General features: G+C 34.8%; 1 protein-coding gene across 3 annotated transcripts in view; it reads left to right on the forward strand.

Annotated features, from left to right (window-relative positions):
* Positions 1 to 22,500, forward strand: part of LOC144962697 (neuronal calcium sensor 2-like) — a 289,403-nt gene that overhangs the window by 193,884 nt on the left and 73,019 nt on the right. Inside the window, exon 1 of one of the 3 annotated variants that reach the window (XM_078895854.1) lies at positions 795 to 1,111. The exons of the other annotated variants lie outside the window; for them this stretch is intronic. The gene's annotated coding sequence lies outside the window, so the exon portion shown is untranslated. Of the gene's footprint in view, positions 1 to 794; positions 1,112 to 22,500 lie in introns of those variants that run through there. 3 annotated transcript variants of the gene reach the window in all.

Below are 22,500 nucleotides of genomic sequence, written 5' to 3' on the forward strand. Positions count from 1 at the left end.
TACATTTATATATATATATATATCTAAGTTTATTTTATGTTTGATTGGCTGGTTGTCCAATTGCCTTATGGGTTGATTAATAGACTATAGACCAAAAGTAAAAGTCCCAGGTTTGACAGCTTTTTGCCAGGATGAGGGTGAATGTAATAGATCGATATTTGAAGGACGAGTTTTCCCGCCAATTAAAAAAATAAAAAAACTTCCATTTTATTCGTTAAACACAAAATTCTATTAAAAGCATTGAATATATTATCCTGACGGAGCACAGCTGTACGGCTATGTGGTCTTGTGGCTCTTTAACTCACATTTTCTCACCGTACTCAGGTGTAAAATTAGTACCTGGCCGTTAACACTGTCGGCAAAAGATGTATTATCGTCTAACAGGGTCAGTCATGTCTCGTTCTACATGTTACGTGTTGCTGTTGGTCAGGGACCCTTTGTAAAGCGCTTAGAGCACGATTAGTGGATATTGCGCTATATAAAAGCTCAAGCCCAAGTTATAGACGGTGGGTCTCACACAATCATTTCTCTATTTCACATGACGCAAGAGTTTTGAATTCTCCGAAAACCGGTATTTATTCAAAGAAATGAGGTGTCAACTTTAGGCTACTGAAGTCCAGAATAATCCATATCGATATAATATCATAAGTTAAGAATATCGCTTCGGAAGGAAACACGCATCGCCTCGCATCATTTTCGCACTCTTTCACCGACACACACACACACACACACACACACACACACACACACACACACACACACACACACACACACACACACACACACACGCATTCACAGCAAGCGACGCCTGTCCGCCGTTTTGAAACATCGAGAGGCGTTCAGTCGTTCAGTCGGAATACCTGTTGATGCGAATGCGAATGTGACAGTGGGAGAGAAAGAGAGAGAGGGAAAGAGAGAGGGAGGGAGATTTGTAAAAAGGTTCGTGGCTACTCGTAATATTTTGGTCGTCGTGAAGATTGAAGATTATAAAGCATTCTTTTCACACTATAAAGAGGAGGAACTTACTGTTGTGTTGTGATTGTACACTATTCTTGTTGATGAATTGAATTCCTTATTTTTGGATCATACAGGAGTTGATATTCTAACGAAGGTAATATTTTAATAATTATTAATGGTAATATCATAATAAATTACGAATAATGACATAGTTAATTACTACTACTACTACAACAACAACAACAACTACTACTACTACTACTACTACTACTACTACTACCACTACTACTACTACTACTACGAAAAGGTTCTACTATAGTTTTCTGAAAAAGTTGTTTCTTAAAATAATTTATTTTCAGACATATCTTTAGTTGAGCTACTTCCGGGAATTTTTCATATATGATCTCTTTTCATGAGTATCACTTAACAACTACTAACCACTTGTAACGTACAATCAACACAGTAATCTCTTGTACTTCTACTACTACTACAACCACTGCCACCATCACCACCACCATCACAACTACTACCACTAATAGTGCAACCTCTACTACTACTACTACTACTACTACTACTACTACTACTACTACTACTACTACTACTACTACTTCTACTATCAATACTTTCACCACAACCACACCATCACCACTACGGCTACAACATCTATAACAGCAACAACAACAACAACAGCAACTACTATTACTACCAGTACTACTACTACTACTACCACGGAAGGACTTTCGTTGCTTCACAGCGCGCCTAAAGAAGGGATTTTGAAAATTATTATCAGGGGCGACCCCCCAATACCCCACCCCCTGCCCCTCAAACCCTAACTAAAGATACTATGACCTGATGAAACATAATGTTTGCCATCACTTGCAATATCGATACTGATGAGAACAACAGCGAGTAATAATATCGTCAGCCGGAGTCGTAAACGACAATCGACTCGGCAACTTGTTTTTGAAATTGGAAAAATCACATCACTTTTAAATTGAAACGTATCTTAAATAAATAATAAATGTGCTGTTAAACTACCAAAGTCATCCCACTTCTACTACTACTACTACTACTACTACTACTACTACTACTACTACTACTACTACTACTACTATTACTACTACTACTATTACTACTACTACTACTACTATTTCTACTACTACTACTACTACTACTACCACTACTACTACTACTACTATTACTACTACTACTACTACTACTACTACTACTACTACTACTACTACTACTACTACTATTACTACTACTACTACTACTACTACTACTACTACTACTACTACTACTACTTCTACTACTACTACTACTACTTCTACTACTTCTATTACTGCGACGACGACGACTACTACTACTACTACTACTACTACTACTATCTACTACTACTACTACTACTACTACTACTACTACTACTATTTACTACTACTACTACTACTACTACTACTATTTACTACTACTACTACTACTACTACTACTACTACTACAACTACCACCACTACCACTGCCACCGCCCCAACTACAGCTACTGATACGACCCCCACTGCTACCACAACTTTATAAACTGAAGTTCAATCCTTACTTTACATGTCATTGCATCGCTCAGTGGTACGGTCTTTGCTTCGTATCCGAAAGGAACCGAGTTCGATCACCTGCCTCTCGCTGTGTGACCTTGAGCACGTCACCTCGCCCTAGCTTTGCGGCGCTGCATTGCGACTGACGCCTGGGTTATTCCAGCCATCCCTTGGAATAGACAATAATCAAATATCCCCTATGAAACATTATTTGTTAGTTGTCGTAATTGAAATACGTTTCAAATTGACGCATAATAATATGTGACCCATCGTCTCAAAACGGTATTATGTCGGAACGAACCCGATGCTAAAAAGTCTAATTAAATGTTAAACTGGTCAAAAATATAAATTGTTGACGTTAGCATCCAAGAATATGGTATCCATTCTCCTCAATAAAACATACAAACTCAACACAAGTTTGATATGTCTGGCTATAAATTCAATTTTCAACATCTTAACCAGCCCGACTTAATACCGTTTTGAGGCGAAGGGTCGCATATTGTCTATTACAACAATGTTAAGACAAGCCCTAAATCACGCTCGGTATCAGACCTTCTTATAATAATACGTGCACGCTGGTAATAACAATAATAAATGGAAATTTTTAAAATTTTAATAATAAATTTGACACTTGCGCAGACATCCGGTACAGTGAAAAGTCGAGATTTATGACAAATCCACTGTCACAAAGACAATGTTATCATTGAGGATCCACATCAGACTTGCCTATGCAGCAGCTACCCAGTATGGTTTCACTGGAGATAAGAATACAATAAGGTGGCTGGTGGAGTCTTGTCTTTCAATGCTATCATATCATTATATTGACCCTTTCGCGGCGGAATTTCCTAGTAAATTATTATTATTATTATTATTATATTATTAATTATTATTATTATTATTATTATTATTATTATTATATTATTATTATTATTATTATTATTATTATTTATTATTATTATTATTATTTTTATTATTATTATTTATTATTATGTTAGTATTATTATTATTATTATTATTATTATTATTTTATTATTATTATTATTATTATTATTTATTATTATTATTATTATTATTATATTATTATTATTATTATTATTATTATTATTATTATTATATTATTTTATTATTATTATTATTATTATTATTATTATTATTATTTATTATTATTATTATTATTTTATTATTATTATTATTATATTATTGTTATTATTATTATTATTATTATTATTATTATTATTATTATATTATTTATTATTTATTTATTATTCATTATTATTATTATTATTATTATTATTATTATTATTATTATTATTATTATTATATTATTATTATTATTATTATTAGTATTATTATATATATTATATTATTTATATTATAATAATAATAATAAATAATAATAATAATAATAATAATAATAATAATAATATAATAATAATAATAACAATAATAATAATAATAATAATATATTAATTATTATTATTATTATTATTGTTGTTGTTGTTGTTATTGTTATTATTATTATCATCAATATCATCATCATTATCATCATCATCACTATTATTAGATAGTTCAGTCGGTAGAGCACTCGTTTCACATACAAATTCACACACAAGGCAAGTACTTAAAATGGTAATGTGTCAACTTAGATAGAACTAAGATCGGCCCATAGATAGAATGAAGTTGACGTCACTCAGGTCTTAGTTATTGTTTTTTGCCATCCGCGTTTATGAGTAATTCTCACTTAACTGTATCAACCAGACTATAAATGTTCAAGGATTTTTTTAAGGATAGCAATGAATGGTGGCTATGGGTTAAAGGCTAAAAAGATAAGTCGGTGTTTTGAATGATGTGTCTGTGCCCACTCAGCCGTGTTAGGAACGCTTCTGTATAAAATTATAAATGCAAAAAAAAAAAAAAAAAAGAAAGAAAAAAAAAAAAAAAAAAAAAAAAAAGAAAGAAAAAGGGAAGTCATATAATATAATAATATATATTGATATTGGTGTCGAAGGACACGCTCAATGCCACACAACGAGGCGGGTAGTCGAACTCGGTACCTATTGGGTACGAAGCAAAGACCGTACCGCTGAGCAACGATGCCCGTTAATATTATATCGATAAAATATCGATGAATTTAAAGGACTCTCATCTTTGTAAAAACAAACAAACAAAAAAAAAAAAAAAAAAAAAAAAAAAAAAAAAAAAAAAAAAAAAAAAAAAAAAAAAAAAAAAAAAAAAAAAAAAAAAAAAAACAACCTCTCAAACCGGGGGACATCAAGAAGTCTCAGGTTTGAGAGTTTTTGTCATTAATGAATGTCATTTTGAGTGATCGATATTTGAAGGTTGTGTTTTCTGGCCAATCTGTTAAAAAAAAATAAAAAGTGTTCTCCTAGAATACGGCAGTTAACGGGTTAACAAAAGAAAATAAAAAAAAAAAAAAAACAAAAAAAAAAACACCATTTGAGGAAATGACTGGCCAAAACCCACTTAAGATATATTTTTTTATCATTTAGTCAGTGACTTTAATAGGGAAATACGTGTGTCTTGTTTATCTCATAGAACAATACAATGAGTGTTTTGAAACGTCAAATTATCTCAAGTGATTCTGTATAGTGTCATCCAAATGACTGCTTGAGCGTCAAGTTGGATTCAGTAGTTTGATGATGTCACGTCGCCCAGCAACGGCGAGCAGCGTGGTTCTAAACAAAGGAAATCGGTCCTTTTTATTTTTCATGCTAGCTAGAACTTTTCATATGTCATGTCAGTGCCGGGACGTTGGAGTCAAGTCTCCTGTGTGGGTTAGCCCTAAATATAGTTTAATGAGAATGACTCATAAACATGGATGGCAAAAACGAATAAAAGAGACCTGAGTGACGCTCTATCTATAAACGTATAGATAGTATGCGCTTGGCTAAAAACCTCACTACATTGCCATCCGGAAGTATAACGGACCTACACACAAAGCTATGTGTAACCATGAACTTTTATATCCTGGTGAATACAGTTTAGTGAGTACTCATAAACGTGGATGGCAAAAAAACAATAACAAAGACATGAGTGACGTCAACTTCGCTCTATCTATAAACGTAAAAAGTTACACATTGATAGTGTTGGTACGTGATATCCGTCTGGCGGACGTTATAAGTTTATTTAAACTAAGCGCATATCATTAATATAATTATGTGTATCCTTTAAAGTTTATAACCGAGACTGCAATCTACAAAGACGTGAAACTTCTGGGGTGGCAGTACTAGGGTTTTCATAGCAAATATTGCCTATATCTATGTCAAACCGTGTCAAGTCGGTAAACATTCTCTCGTTATAATGTTTATTTTAACTGATATTCTGCTCGGGTTTTCAATGTTTTCCTTTCTATCTTCAGGTGGGTGATCATCCCACACTAAATCCTCTCTCAAACAAGCTATAACATTTTATATGTTTGCACATTTTTTTTGGTATTTGTACAATTGATATGGCGGTGGGTTTTTTAAAAAAAACTTTAGGGAATGAGATTAGCGGAAAAGTAGCGTCCCTTGATTGGACGTCACCGGCGGAGAAGTTATTTGTAAACAAACCAACTACAAGTCAAGCGCTGCAAATACAAAATGTATATTATTCATATTTCTGTACAAAAATGCATATCATAATCAATGTAGATCTTTTCTTTAGTTTTCTCCATTATGAAATGTTAACAAAATATGATGTAGACCACAAATTGAAAATAAAAGATGTTGATAGATAATAGAATACGATGAGACAACCCTTCCTAAACTTACTGAACTTTCCCGCTAATGATTGGTACTAATAATGGCGATAGCGTCTGTCGGTTGTCAAGACGCGACTTCCAACAAAGGGGCGCTACCCTTAAATCTGTTTTGAAATCTCATTCCCTATAAACGATAAATACTCCAATGCCATGTTTACCGACTTGACATTGGATATCCGCATACGGGAGTTGATAGCCCCTAATTTTCATGTATCAATATTTTCATTTTAGTCTCCGATCAAACTATAAAAATTTGAGATTAAGATAGTATTGTCTACTTGCACGATTGATATGGCGGGTAGAACCTGTGTGTATTTTACATAACCATTTACCATCAATATTCAAATGCTGTATTTACCGACTTGAAATTATAAATCCACAATGGAAGTAGCCCCTAAATTTTTCCTCTCGATATTACCAATTTAGTCACGGGTAAAGAATTTAGTGAGAGCTAATCACTCAATTGTCGGTCTAAAACTAATAATAAAGAGCTTAACTCTCTCCTTACCAGCCATTTTCAGGATTTTCCCCCAAAATTTCACACCCAATTAACACAAAAATATATTTTTTATCAGTCAAACACAACAACAGTGAAGACGTCTAGTTCTTGCGATAAATGAAATGTGTAGGAAAACATACTCTACAACACACTGTTCATTTTCTTTAAATTTTATGATGTACAAGAGAAATTTGAAAAAGAAAAATGTTGGTTTTATCGTAACGAATGTGACGATTTTCCTGTGGTTAAAATGGAGGGGGTTAACAAAACAATCTTTACTATTCATAGCCATGCGCCCATACAATAACAGTGTAGACGTCTAGTTCTTGCGATAAATGAAATGTGTAGGAAAACATACTCTACAACACACTGTTCATTTTCTTTAAATTTTATGATGTACAAGAGAAATTTGAAAAAGAAAAATGTTGGTTTTATCGTAACGAATATGACGATTTTCCTGTGGTTAATATGGAGGGGGTTAACAAAACAATCTTTACTATTCATAGCCATGCGCCCATGGAACCGGAGTTTATCCCGGTTTCTATAGCGTGAAACGGACAAAAGCTATAGCTTGCTACCCTTTGGATAAGACGCTAGTCTATCGCAAAGTACATTCCGCCAGATCTATCAGATTCACTTCTTGGTTGACAGAAAAAAAAAATCGACCCTACATAGGATCGATCTCGGTCAATTTATATACTTGTGAAGCGAGTGCTCTACCAACTGAGCTATCGGGACCCATCCCCCCCCCTCGAATCTTCACTCACTCAGTACTTAATGAATTTGTGATAAGTACGACAATCGTCTATCACGGCTTAATGGAATGGTCAATGGGTAAGGACCATATCGATGGGGGCGATTACCAAGGTAAATAGACTTGTGATAGAGTGCAATAATTAAAATAAATAAATAAATAAAATAAATTTCCCTTCATTCATCCCCAAGGGGAAGTTTGTCTTTAGGATCTGATGATGATGATGATGATGATGATGATGATGATAATGGTGGTGATGGTGGTGATGGCGGCGGTGGTGGTGGTGGTGATGATGATGATAATGATGATGATGATGATGATGATGATGATGATGATGATGATGATGGTGGTGGTGGTGATGGCGGTGGTGGTGGTGGTGGTGGTGGCGATGATGATGATGATGGTGGTGGTGGTTGTGGTGATGGTGATGATGTTATAATAATAGTAATAACAATAATAATAATAATAATAATAATAATAATAATAATAATAATAATAATAATAATAATAATACTGATTTTGATAATGATGATAATGATGATGGTGATGGTGATGATGGTGATGATAACGATGGCGATGATGATGGTGATGATGATGATGTCGATGATGATAATAATAATAATAATAATGATAATAATAATAATAATAATAATAATAATAATAATAAAATAATAATAATAATAATAATAATAATAATAATAATAATAATAATAATAATAATAATAATAATAATAATATAATATAATAATAATAAAATAATAATAAATAATAATAATAATAATAATAATAATAATAATAATAATAATAATAATAATAATAATATAATAATAATAATAATAATAATAATAATAATAATAATAATAATAATAATAATAATAATAATAATAATAATAATAATAATAATAATAATAACAATAATAATACTAACTCTTACGATTATGATATTTATGATGGCGACGACAATATATTATATGACGACGATGCAATAAAGACTGTGTTATAAGTTGTTTTTGGAACCGAACGACCGGGTTCTGTACCAAAACCAATATTTACCCGTTAGGACTTATTGTTTGTTTAACAAGTCAACTTTGATAAACTGACACCCTTTTGTATCATCAAAGGATGAACCGAGATAACTCGGTCGTTGTTGAACTGCAGGTAAAAGTTACCGTCAGCTTGCTCATATTATATAATATCGCTGGTATTTTTTTTTTAGCTTTGAGCTTTTATATAGCGCAATATCCACTAAACTTGCTCAAAACGCTTTACAAGGGGTTCCTGGTAGGTGACATACATTAACACTTACCGTTTAAGACGGGACATGACGCCTCTTAGGCGATATTACATTTATTTTTAGGACAGAGACAACGCTGTTGACGGCCAGGTACTCATTTTACGCCTGAGTACGGTGAGAGAATGCGAGTAAAGAGACGTATTCAAGGACTCAACTATGCGCTGAGCAATGTTCGAACCCATGACCTTCCGATCCGAAAGCGAGTGTCATACCACTAGACCACATAGCCGCACATTATAATATCGCGTTTATAAATGAATCAAGATATGACTTCTTATTCTTCTAACCCGATTGTCTTGCGGTGGATGTGCTTTTCAGATCTACGAGAGTAATAAGCAAAAATGAATTTAACAGCTAAAAAAAAAAAAAAGAAAAAAAAACCCCAACAAAATACCAAACACGGAGGAACGTTTCGGGCTCAGAACTCTTCATCAGCCACTAACAACAACAACAACAACAACAACAACAACAACAACAACAACAACAACAACAACAACAACAACAACAACAACAACAATACCAACAACAACAACAAAATAGAAATAAATACATTACTAATTATCTGCTCTGACGTCTATCTGAAATTTAGTAATGTACTTATGTCTTTATTCTTTTTTGTTGTTGATGTTGTTGTTGTTGTTGTTGTTGTTGTTGCTGTTGTTGTTGGCTGAAGAAGGGTTTTGAACCCGAAACGTTCTGTGTTTAGCTATATTCCTCTTTTTAAAAAAACTCTTTATTCAATTTAGTTTATTACTCTTTACAGTCCACAGCTTCTAGCAGCCTAGTATCACTTCAGATTTATGTGCGCCCCCCCCCCCCCAACACACACACACTCACACACACACACACAAACTCATTTCTCAACTATTGTTGTATCATAAAATACAATGATGAACAGAAAAGACAAAGTAGCAAATTAGGGTATTGTTTTTTTTTCTATTGAATGATATTTTACTGAATAATCTTTTTAAAAAATTGGCTAATACAATACACGGAGCTGAATACATATATAATATTCATTTTTTTCTTCCAATTTCTTTATGTGTTTTATGTTGTTGTTGTTCTGATTTCCGGTTGTTGTTGAAATTTTGTTTTAGTTTCGTCGTAGTGTATATTCCTAGTTGGTGCTGAGTTTTAAAGAAATTACGTTTGTCTTTTATGTTAGGGGGAAGGAGGGAGTTTCATTTTTAGCAAGTCGATTGAACTTGTTTTAAAAAAAAAATTTTTTTTTGGTGTAATAATAGGTAGTTTCTAATCGTGTAAAGAATATAGAACTGCCATGGCCTCCTGAAAAAGAATTTATGAATTTCAATTTTACACGCATAAAAATCGCTCGATGAACATTTTGCCCTTTACGTCTATGGCGATGAAATCAGAGGTGTGATCCGCCCAAAATCAAATAAAACATGGGACGCAAAGCTCGTAGTATGCAGACTTCAGAGGTTTGATCGGCCGATCGTGAAAATTCGAGACTTCAGAGGTTTGATCCGCCGACCATCGATAAGTTGAGATAAGAAGAAATCAACCAAAGTCTTATATATTTAAATTACCCTTAATTAATTTTTTAAAAAATGTAAAATCACCTCAATATATTATCACCGTTTTAAAACTGTAGAAAATCCAAATATATTCCTTTACTACGAGGGATAAGGGGCATACATTTTCCAGGGCTGTCTTGTCTCTATCGGATTCAAATAGAATTTCTTTGCGTCCAGTTATTCAAGCTATTCAGTCAAGCAGATAATCAAGTCAACGGTTCTTGTTCTTGCCATCTCCATCTGTGGTTAGTTGGAATTAATTTGGCTCCGACGGACGTCCACATCGATTTTGAACACCCAAGACTTGTTTATAGTGACTATCTAGTTGTTTATAGTGACATGGGTATGTTTATAACATTTGTGACCCATCGTCTCAAAACGGTATTATGTCGGAACGGACCAGATGCTTAAAAGGCTAATTAAATGTTAAGACTGGTCAAAAATATAAATTGTTGGCATTAGCACCCTAAATATGGTATCCATTCTCCTCAATAAAACATACAAACTCAACAGTAGTCTGATATTTGTGGCTATAAATTTAATTTTCAACATCTTAACCATTCCGACTCAATACCGTTTTGAGGAGAAGGGTCACATTCGTAAACAAAGCAACGTGTTTACATTTGTTAAGAAATAACAAATCATGTGATTGATGACCTTGTTGGACGAAAACATGAATGTAGATCGCTCCCATTGAGTGAGTTAATAAAATAAATAAAAAAATTAATTGAGCTTTTATATAGCGCAATACCCACTAGACGTGCTCAAAGCGTTTTACACGGGGTCCCTGGCCAACAGCAACATTTAACATGTAGGACGGGACATGACGCCTGTTAGGCGATATTACAATTTTTCGGACAAAGACAACGCTGTTAACGGCCAGGTACTCGTTTTACACCTGAGTACGGTGAGAGAATGAGTAAAGAGCCTTTTCCAAGGACTCAACTATGCGCCGAGCGCGAGGCTCGAACCCAGGACCTTCCGATCCGAAAGCGAGTGTCATACCACTAGACCACATAGCCGCACAAATAACAAGATTTGAGATATTTTAACAAGATCGGGGTCATTTTAACCAGTCGATATTAATTTGAAGGACGACTTTTCTGGCTAATTTTTTAAATACGTGTTATTCCTGAGTATGATCCGAGCGGGTTTTAACTTTTAACGCCATGATTTAATTGCACGCGTGTGTGTCTGTCTGTGTGTGTGTGTGTGTGTGTGTGTGTGTGTGTATGTATGTGTTTTCGTGTTTGCGTTTTAAAGACGTCAGCATAACTTTAGGTTCGAGTTCCGCCCTCTGTACACTGGGATGACACATTATCTGGACCCTAGCACGGATCTCGTCTTGCAGAATTGGGCCTGCGACACACACGTTTGCCAGATTGTGTTCTCATGAGATATGCCAAAATGGTATGAAAAAAAAGCCAAATGTTCTTGGCGATCCTTTAACTCTTAATAATAATAATAATAATAATAATAATAATAATAATAATATATAATAATAATAATAATAATAATAATAATAATAATAATAATAATAATATATATATATATATTATTGCTAAAATGTATTATAAACAAGTATAAAAAAATGTATATTTTCTTAAAACGCAGCAGTAAAAATAAATTAAAAAATTGTTATATCGCCTAATAGGCGTCATGTCTCGTTCTACATGTTACGTGTTGCTGATGGTCAAGGACCCTTCGTAAAGCGCTTTGAGCACGTTTGGTGGATAATGTGCTATATAAAAGCTAAATTTTTCTCCAATTTATTGGTGAAATTTAATAACTACTATGCCAGTATTATGTTTTGGCGATTAATTGGGTAACATTAATTAATTTTAAGTAAATGTCCAAAAATATAATATGATATACCAAACCCAATTAGTTGATACTAATATTTTGCTAAAAATATATTTAAAAATCATTCACGGTTTATCGAATTTGGCATTGTAAAGCCAAACTGTGACCCCCAGTCTATGATTCTATAGATAGTTCGAAGATGACGTCACTTAGGTCTTTGTTATTGTTTTTGCCATCCGCGTTTGTGAGTTGTTCTCACTAAACTGTATTTACCAGAAAAATAAAAGTTCATGGTTACACATAGTTTGTGTGTTGGTCCGTTAAACTTCCGGATGGCAATGTTGTGAACTCCTTGGCCAAGCGCATTCTATCTATAGACAGTTCGAAGATGACGTTACACAGGTCTTTGTTATTGTTTTTTGCCATCCGCGTTTATGAGTAATGCTCACTGTACTGTATTAACCTGACTATAAACGTTCATGGATACACACAGTTTTGTGTGTTGGTCCGTTATACTTCCGGAAGTATAACTGGCCAACACACAAAACTGTGTGTAACCATGATCGTTTATAGTCTGGTTATTACAGTTTAGTGAGAATTACTCATAAACGCGGATGGCAAAAAACAATAACAAAGACCTGAGTGACGTCATCTTCGAACTATCTATTGCCAAGTCCTTTTCGTGTTGTCTTGCTTTAAAAAAAAAACATAAAAAGAAGAAAGAAAAACAATACCGGAAATAGGGATAAAAATCCATGTATGGACGGATTAGAACTGTCACGCCTTCGATTCTTCCGTTCAAATTTCAGCACAAGTCAATACAGTGCTCGCTGGATTTCAGCACGTCGAAATGTATGCAACACGCCCTACAAAAGGGCACGCAGGAGCTGAGTGAAGTGCGTTACCGAATTTTATCTGTAGAGAGTATGCGCTTGGCTAAGAAGCTCACAACATTGCCATCCGAAAGTATAACGGACCAAAACACAAAACTATTGTGTAACCATAAACTGTTATAGTCTGGATAATACAGTTAAGTGAGAATACGCTTCAACAGTCGTAACGTCACTTCTCTCGTAATGACGCATGGTAACTTAGTAACTGGCTCTAAAAATATACATTATACATCTGATCATGTTTTGACTGTTACACATTCTGATCACAAGACATATGAAAAGTTCTAGTCAGTATGAAGAATAAAAAGTACCGATTTTCTTTGTTTAGAACCACGATGGCCACGTTGCTAGGCGACGTGACATCAGACTATTGAATCCAGTTACTCATCAACAGTGGATGGCAAAAAACAATAACAAAGACCCGAGTGATCTCAACTTCATTCTATCTATAGTATATAATAAATCGTTTCCTCCCAGGAATGGGGGGGGGGGGGGGGGGGGGGGTGTTCTCTCTCGAGCGCGCTAGAGTGGACACAAGTGTAAAGTAATGTAGGATTTTTACATACTTATTGCATGTACTAAAATCATGAGTTATCCCCAAATCACCAGTTATTTCTAGTTGTTTTATAAAATGTATACAAAATATACTACTGAATATAGACTTTCTCTCTCTCTCTCTCTCTCTCTCTCTCTCTCTCTCTCTCTCTCTCTCTCTCTCTATTTATATATATATATATATATATATATATATATATATATATATATAAACAAAGTAACCAAATATCGCTTATGATCTTTATCACACCCGAACTGCACTCATGCTTTTCAATAGATACATATTCATTTTATTACTCATCGTAGTTTATGTTAATTTATTGCTTCGTGTAAAACCAGGTTTTGAGGGGTTGTTGCTCTTTTGGTTGTTTAATGAACATGTTAATAAGACCATAAATCTAATACCGTAAATGATAATAACAGCGAGGATTTGACACAAACTCATAAATTTGCTGTTAAAAAAGAACCCACATTAAATAAAGAATTGGCTAGAATACGTGTGGCTATGTGGTCTTGTGGTAAGACACTCGAGCCTCACTCGGCGCATAGTTGAGTCCGCGGAGAAGGCTCTTTACTGACATTTTCTCGGCATACTCAGGTGGCCTTTAACAGCGTTTTTTCTGTCCAAAAAAAGTATGATATCGCCTAACAGGCGTCATTGTGTCCAGTCCTACATGTTAAATGTTGCTGTAGCTGTTTGGCCAGAGACCTCTTGTAAAGCTCTTTGAGCACGTTTAGTGGATATTGCTCTATCTAAAAGCTCAAGAAAGAAGAAAAAAATAGTCGCCCTAGTGTGCTCGTGGAATCTATATAATATGTAGATTCCAAGAGCACACTATCATTGCACTTAGTTTTAGATCACCTAAAGGTGTCATCCAGACACAAGCACAGGTCCCCACTAAGAGGAATATACTCAAATGTTTACAAATCATATATAATATGTAAAACAAAACATAATACAGTGTTCCGTATTTGAACTAATTCCCCTTTGTCTTACTTTTTCCTCAAGTCCTTTTAATCGTACATCGAGAATGTTTTTTACTATCAAATTTCCTTTCCCCTATATTGCGATTATTATCCTGCGGTGTCCATCTGAGCGCTGTTATTTTGGGATTGCTGCCTCCCTCCCTCGACAAACATAGCCAATCCATCTCCATCTTCTTGATTTGACTGTTTCAGAAATGGGTGGTCATGTCAGCTTTTTGTAGAAGATCTTTAGTTGATATTTTTGTTTGTTGGGCCAAAACATTTGGAAAAATATTATCATAATGAACAATTAGATTTGGTTCATCAAAGAATGTTCATGATATGTCAATATTATTAGACAAATCGATATGAACGATGGGAAGCCGACTGAAGTGATCATGCTAGAAGTCCAGGATTTTCAGATCAATGATAGTTCATCAAAGAATGTTCATGATATGTCAATATTATTAGACAAATCGATATGAACGGTGGGAAGCCGACTGAAGTGATCATGCTAGAAGTCCAGGATTTTCAGATCAATGATAGTTCATCAAAGAATGTTCATGATATGTCAATATTATTAGACAAATCGATTTGAACGGTGGGAAGCCGACTGAAGTGATCATGCTAGAAGTCCAGGATTTTCAGATCAATGCATGCATCCAATCATTCCATATGTGGTAATCAGATCGAATGAGACGCCCACCAGGAAGAGGGCACTTAAGCGTGAAGAGGGGAAGAGGAAAGGAATTAATAAGGTCTTATATAGAAGAAGAAGAGGATAAAGATTTATTTCATGACGCTCGGTTGCAGTCTTTATGTTTATATATATATATATATATATATATATATATATATATATATATATATATATATATATAATTATATATAATACACACATATAAAAACATAAATATATATATCTCATAATTATACCTGAAATGTTATATAATATATTCAGTATAATTATTATCAACTTCTACAGTATTGTTTCGAGCATTCGCTCTCATAGGAAGTGAAAGTGAAAGTAGATTCTTGTGTTTATCGTACTGTTTCGGCTTCGCGTTTATGGTAGTTCGTAATCTCATAAAAGGTGTTTGTTTCTATGTCTGCATGAAGATGTAAGTTCGTTTCTTCTATTGAATGTTGCCATGTTCGGTTTTGTGATGATGTAGAATTTATTATATTTTCCCTATGTATAATATTATCATTAAAGTTTTGTTGTTATATAAAATATAAAAAAATATTATATATAATAAAAGTCTAGTTGTTTTATAAAACACTAACATATGTTAAATCTCATTAAAACCTAGTTGATTTTTAAAATACTAAAATATATTTATATATCATGAAAGCCTACTTGTTTTTTAAGTACTAAAAATAATTGATATATCTTTAAAACCTAGTTTTTGTAAAAAAAAAAATAATCTAAAAACAAATTATATATTATTAAATCCTAGTTGTTTTAAAAATACTAAAAAATCATAAGCTTCCTACTGCGATAGTGACGAAGTGGACTTATTTGCAGGTCTGATAACCCACTCCCTTATATGCTCATTGTTGTTATGGAAATCTCAACAAACAAACAAAACAAAAAAGCCTCAAAATATTGTCCATTACAAAAATGTTAAATTAAGCCCATAAGTGGGTTTGGATGTCAGACCTGCATATATACACACGTCGGAAAATAACATTGAATTAATATGCAAATTGGATGATGTGTATATTATAATAAAGTGCCAGATAAAACAGGCAAAGAATTACAAGAGGATATTATTATTCCCACACAGCCCCTTCCACAACCTCCCCCCCCCCCGCCCACCTCCAAACCTGGACAGATTTCATTAACGTGGGAACCTCGTACCTCGGATCTCTTGATAAACGATGTTTGTTTACTGTTTGTTTTTATGTTTAAGACCTTCGGGGTTTCGACCAATGGCGCTATTATTATTATTATTATTATTATTATTATTATTATTATTAGTAGTAGTAGTAGTAGTAGTAGTAGTAGTAGTAGTAGTAGTAGTAGTAGTAGTAGTAGTAGTAGTAGTAGTAGTAGTAGAACTATTATTATTATTATTATTATTATTATTATTATTATTATTATTATTATTATTATATCATCATTCATCATCATCATTATTATTATTATTATTATTATTATTATTATTATTATTATTATTATTATTATTATTATTACAATTATTATTATTATTATTATTATTATTATTATTATTATTATTATATTATTATTATTATTATTATTATTATCATTATTATTATTATTATTATTCAAGTACTCATGACCTTAAGAAGTGTTCCGCCCTCATTTTGCATTGATCTCCACCTTTTCAAACATTATTAAAATTCATTTGTTGTAAAATATTAAGGCCAACAAACAAACAACAAAACCCCTGCATTTTAATCAGTAAACTGCCGTACTCTCCAAAAAACTCGTATCTTAAAAATTTGGCCATAAAACTCGCCCTTCCATTATCGACCTATTTAAATGACACTCATCGTTGCAGAAACTCTCAAACCTGAGAAATCGCGATGTCCCTAGATTGAGAGTATTTTATCAAGATGAGGGTAATTTAAATCGATCGATATTAATTGAAGGACGAATTTTCTGGCCAAATTTTTAAATAGGAGTTTTTCTAGAGTAAGGCTGTTAAGTTGGTTGACATGTGACACACCAATAAGAAATGGGAAAGGCCTTTGTTATGTGTTGTGTGCTGGATACCGGCCTTTGTTTAGAATTAATACACAGATAATACACAAACTGCACTGCTTGACATGTATGAATGCCAAGTTCAATAATATTATATAGTTATTTAATACTGTATGTGCGTGTATGTGTGTGTGTGTGTGTGTGTGTGTGTGTGTGTGTGTGTGTGTTTGCGTTTGGATTTCATTTGGATGGGGGATGTTATTTGTTTGGTTTTGCTTGTGTGTGTGTGTGTGTGTGTGTGTGTGCGCGCGCGCTTGTGTGTTTGGATTACATTTGGGCGGGGATGTTGTTTATTTTTGTATTGCTTTTTGACGATTCTCCTTACCCTAAAAAATTTTAAAAATCTATAAAAATAAGTAGTCCCAGGTTTGAGAGCTTTTGACAAGGTCATTTTAATCGATCGATACTTGAAAGACGATCTTTCTGACTTAAATTTTTAAAAATGTGAATTTTTGTAGCGGTAACAGTAACATTTACGATTGTTAGAATTTGTCACTCAATCCAAAACCATAACCAGTTGATAGTTTTAACTCTCTCCTTACCGGCCAGTTTCAGAATTTTCCCCAAAACTTCACCCCCCCCCCCCCCTCCCTACACAAAAATAGATTTGACTTACTCAAACAGAAGATTAATAAGTACATTCTATGCATAATATATTGTTCATCAAAATGAGCTCTACAAAACAGTAACAAATTTTTATGGCTATAATAAACAAATTTTCTTCATAGCTTATGAGAATCAGGAATAATCAGATGAGAAAGTTGTTGGTGGCATCGTAACGAATGTGACGATTTTCCTGTAGTTGGTAAGGAGAGGGTTAAGGAAAAGAAATATGCATGCTGGTGTGTAATCATATATAGTCTTCAAACGTGTGACTCATTGATTGTGTCAATATGGCGTTATGTATGAGCTCGGCGCATAGTCGAGTCCTTGGAAAAGGCCCTTTACTCACATTCTCTCACCGTACTCGGGTGTAAAATGAGTACCTGGCCGTTGACAGCGTTATCTCTGTCCGAAAAACTAATGTCCCAAATTTTTTTTTTGTGATATCGCCTAACAGGCGTCATGTAACGTCCTACACGTTAAGTGTTGCTGTTGGCCAGGGACCCATTTTAAAGCGCATTGAGCACGTTTAGTGGATATTTCTCTATATAAAAGCTCAATTTGATTTATTGTATGAGTGGTATATATTTCTTTTAATTGAGCACTTATATTGCGCAATAAGCACTAAAGTGCTCTAAGCGGTTTACAAAGGGGTCCCTAGTCTATCGCAAGGTACTTTCCCACCAGATCTAACAGACCCAGATACCCTAGGCAGGAAAGTCCGGAAATAATATAAATCTAAACCTCACTCCGGAAAGATCGCGGTCCCCTCGCTTGTGAAACGAGTGCTTTATCAACGGAGCTATCAGGACACCCTATATTATAGTATAATATTATTACATGAGACATGGGGCAGCGTGGCTCAGTGGTACGGTCTTTGCTTCCTACCCGAAAGGTACCGAGTTCAATCACCCGCTGCTGCGTTGTGTGGTCTCGAGCAAGTCACCTCGCCCTAGCTCACTTTGCGGCCCTACTTTGCAGCTGACGCCTGGGTTATTCCAATTTTCCCTTGGAATAGACCCTAAAGACAAATTTCCCCATGGGGATGAATAAAGGGAATTTTATTTTATTTATTTTTAATATGTTCAGGTGTTTTGCATAGTTTAATAATCGGGTGAAGCCCAGTTGTTTGTTAACGATTTATTGAAAATTTATTGAAAAGTTTCTTAATACTGTTCAATGTCTTGTCGCTGTATTTTGTTGTTAATGGAAATTAAATTGAAGGAAGTCACCTAGTGCATGGGACGAACGAGTCAGTTTTGCCATTGAGATGCAAAATTGCCTGAGGGGTTCAAAGTGGGAAAATTCCAAGCCCTTAAAAAAACTGAATTTTAATTACCTTTTCGCGTATGCCATTTGCATATTAATATTATAATTTTTTTTAATGAGGCTGTTTCAGACGGTCCTTTTCTTAAGATTCGCCGCAAAATTAGCTCAGTTGATAGAGCGCTCGCTTCACACATTGCATATTGACCAAGTTCGATCCCGAGTTTCTGACCCCTCTGTGCACGTATCATTAAATGGGTAGCTAGGTCTGTTAGATCTGGCGGAAAGTACTTTGTGATAGACGAGGGTCATATTCAAAGGGTAGCAAGCCATTGCTATTGTTTGTTCCACGCCACAGAAACGCGGAAAATTCCTGCTCCACAGGCCTCATGGCTACTACGAAGACCAACTAACTTATTTGGTAAAAATATGTAAAATATTCGTTTCCACCATTTCTACTTGTTGAATGATTTAACATAAACAAAAAAAAACAACAAAACAACAAATAACGCTTAGAATTTAGCACGAAAAGTATAGCGGAAGTAGATTCTCACAAGGTTAAAAAAAGTTCGGACAAAGTTTTGAAACCCCTCTTGGACCCGGAATCTTCTCAGTCACAATGTAATACCTCCATCATTACTCGGCCACGTATCTTCATCACCTTCTCTCCCCCCCTCCCCCTCCCCCCCCCCCCCCCCCCCCCCCCCCCCCCCCCCCTTTCGCCCAGCTTGAGGTTATTGTTATGTAAAATAATATTCCACATGTTGACTCATACACTTAAACACGGAGGTCACCTTAACCTATCCCAAACATATAAGGAAGAACGGCCAACCACCGCCTGGGTCACCGATAACTTGTGATGCCAAATAATTAAACTAGTGAACTGCCTGCCGTATTCTGAAAAAAAAATATAATAACAAATCATATTTAAAACTTTGGCCAGAAAACTCGTCCTTCAAATATTGATCGACTTAAATGACTCTTTATCTTGGCAAAAACTCTCAAAACTGGAACGCCGCGAAGTCTTCAAGGAATCCCAGGTTGGAGAGTTGGAGATTACTGAAATCGATCTATATTTGAAGGACGAGTTTTCTGGCCAAATGTTTAAATACATGTTGTTTTTTTTTCTAGAGTACGGCAGTTTACTGGCTAAGCGTAAATCCAATCGGGTGTTACCAGGGCTGCACACAAGAGACTGTTGATTGGAACTAAATAATTTAAGCCACTGTCGGGTCTGGGCATCGTCTCGTTACATGTGAGGCAGGGCCCCCCTAGATTTGACGAATGAGGAATTCATGACCAGGGGCTGATTGAACAATGGCGTTAAATTTGGCATAATGTGTGACCTTTCGTCCCAATACGGTGTTCTGTCACGCACGGCGAGCCAGATGTCAAAAGACGTTGTTTTTAGGGGCAGCGTGGCTCAGGTCGTACCGATTCCGATCACCCGCCGTCGCTGCGCTTGTGCGGCCTTGAGCAAGTCAGTCACCTCGCCCAGGTCAATTTGCGGCGCTTCCCAGTGGCTGACGCCTGGGTTACTCCGGTCTTCCCTGGAAATAAACCCTAGAGACAAATTTCCCCTCATGGGGTTATTAAAAAAAGGGATTTTTATTTATTTATATTTTAAAAAAATTATATTACATGTTGTACTGACCATGAATGTATTAGACGAACACTGTTGCCTTCAATAATAGGGCATTTATTAGTCCTTTTCGGTGGTTTTTTTTTGGACCTCCCATTGTGGGCAGGTCACTTGCTGTCTTCTATCCCCCCTATCCATATCTGTTTTCTGAGTTGCTCTCTGTCTTTGTCTTGGAATGGGATTCTTTGGTTTTGTCCTGGCCCTTTTCTGAGAAAGAAACTGTCAAAGTTACAGTGTTAGTTTTTCTTTCCTTGTACATTATCAATATGAGTTATATATTTTCGTTTTGAAGACAATATCTTGTAGACATTTGGGCGAATTCCATTTCGTGGGATCATCATGTGATGATGTCCGGATGAGACTTTTAAGTGATCTCAAACTAAATACATTGATGGTGTGCTCTTGGAATCTAATCTGTTTCCTATTTGAACTATTTCCCCTTGTCTTCCTTTTTCTTTTATGCTTCTAATTGTAATTCTTAAAACTTATTGACTATCCATTTTCTTCCTTTTTCCTGGCTCTCATATGACCTTTATTATTCCCAAGCCCCAGAAAACTCGTAAAACAAAACAAAACAAACATCAGTGTAAACAATAAAAAATGGCATGTCTAATCACAAGTCTTAATGAATATTCTGTGTGTGTGTGTGTCACTGGGCCTTGGTAAATAACGTTGTGTGTCAGGCAATTGCCATTGAGTGGTCATGTTGCCTGGCCCTGAACTTGCATTGTTTTGAAGATTGTTGTTAGGCTGTTCTGGCTGTGAGATGATGTTTTGTATGTTTGTATGTTTGGCATTGCAGATGTATTTTACTTTGATGGTTGATTTTTTTTTTTGATAATAGGGTGTAGGATGTTGTCTCGTGGGAAGCAATTTTGAAGTCGGTTGAAGAATTTAATGCCAATAGAGGTTGTCATGTTCTTTGGCGTTTGTTTTGTATGTGTGGGGATGTTCTCTTCTTCTTCATATTTTGGTTTGTATGCGTAGCCACTTTTTATGTAGTGCGGCTATGAGGTCTTGCGGTAGGACACTCTCTTTCGGATCGGAAGGTCTTGGGTTCGAGCTTTGCTCGGCGCATAGTTAAGTCCTTGGAAAAGGCTCTTTGCTCACATTCTCTCTCCGTCCTCAGGTGTAAAATGAGTACCCGGCCGTTAACAGCGTTGTCCCTGTCCGAAAAAAAAATTGTATTGTCGCCTAATAGGCGATGTCCCATGTCCCATATGACATGTTAAGTCTTGCTGTTGGCCAAGGACCCCATGTAAAGCGCTTTGAGCATGTTTAGTGGATATTGCACTATAAAAAAGCTCAACATTTTAATTTTAGTACATCTGTGTCACCCTTCCCCTGCCCCCCCCCCCCCTCCTCCCCACAGTGACCTTTTCAACTCGCCCCTCCCCCTACTGTTCCACTACAACGTTCTACTACTACTACTACTACTACTACTACTACTACTACTACTACTACTACTACTACTACTACTACTACTATTATTATTATTATTATTATTATTATTATTATTATTATTATTATTATTATTATTATTATTACTACAACTTCTAGAACTTATTCTATTACTACTACTTCTTCCAATATTACAATTATGATATGTCTTTTATTTTCCATTATTTTCTAGTAGATTCCTTCACACGCTGA

This window comes from Berghia stephanieae, chromosome 1, assembly GCF_034508935.2.
Source record: "Berghia stephanieae isolate SIO BIC M18660-M18661 chromosome 1, UCSD_Bste_1.3, whole genome shotgun sequence".
NCBI classification, from domain to species: domain Eukaryota; kingdom Metazoa; phylum Mollusca; class Gastropoda; order Nudibranchia; family Aeolidiidae; genus Berghia; species Berghia stephanieae.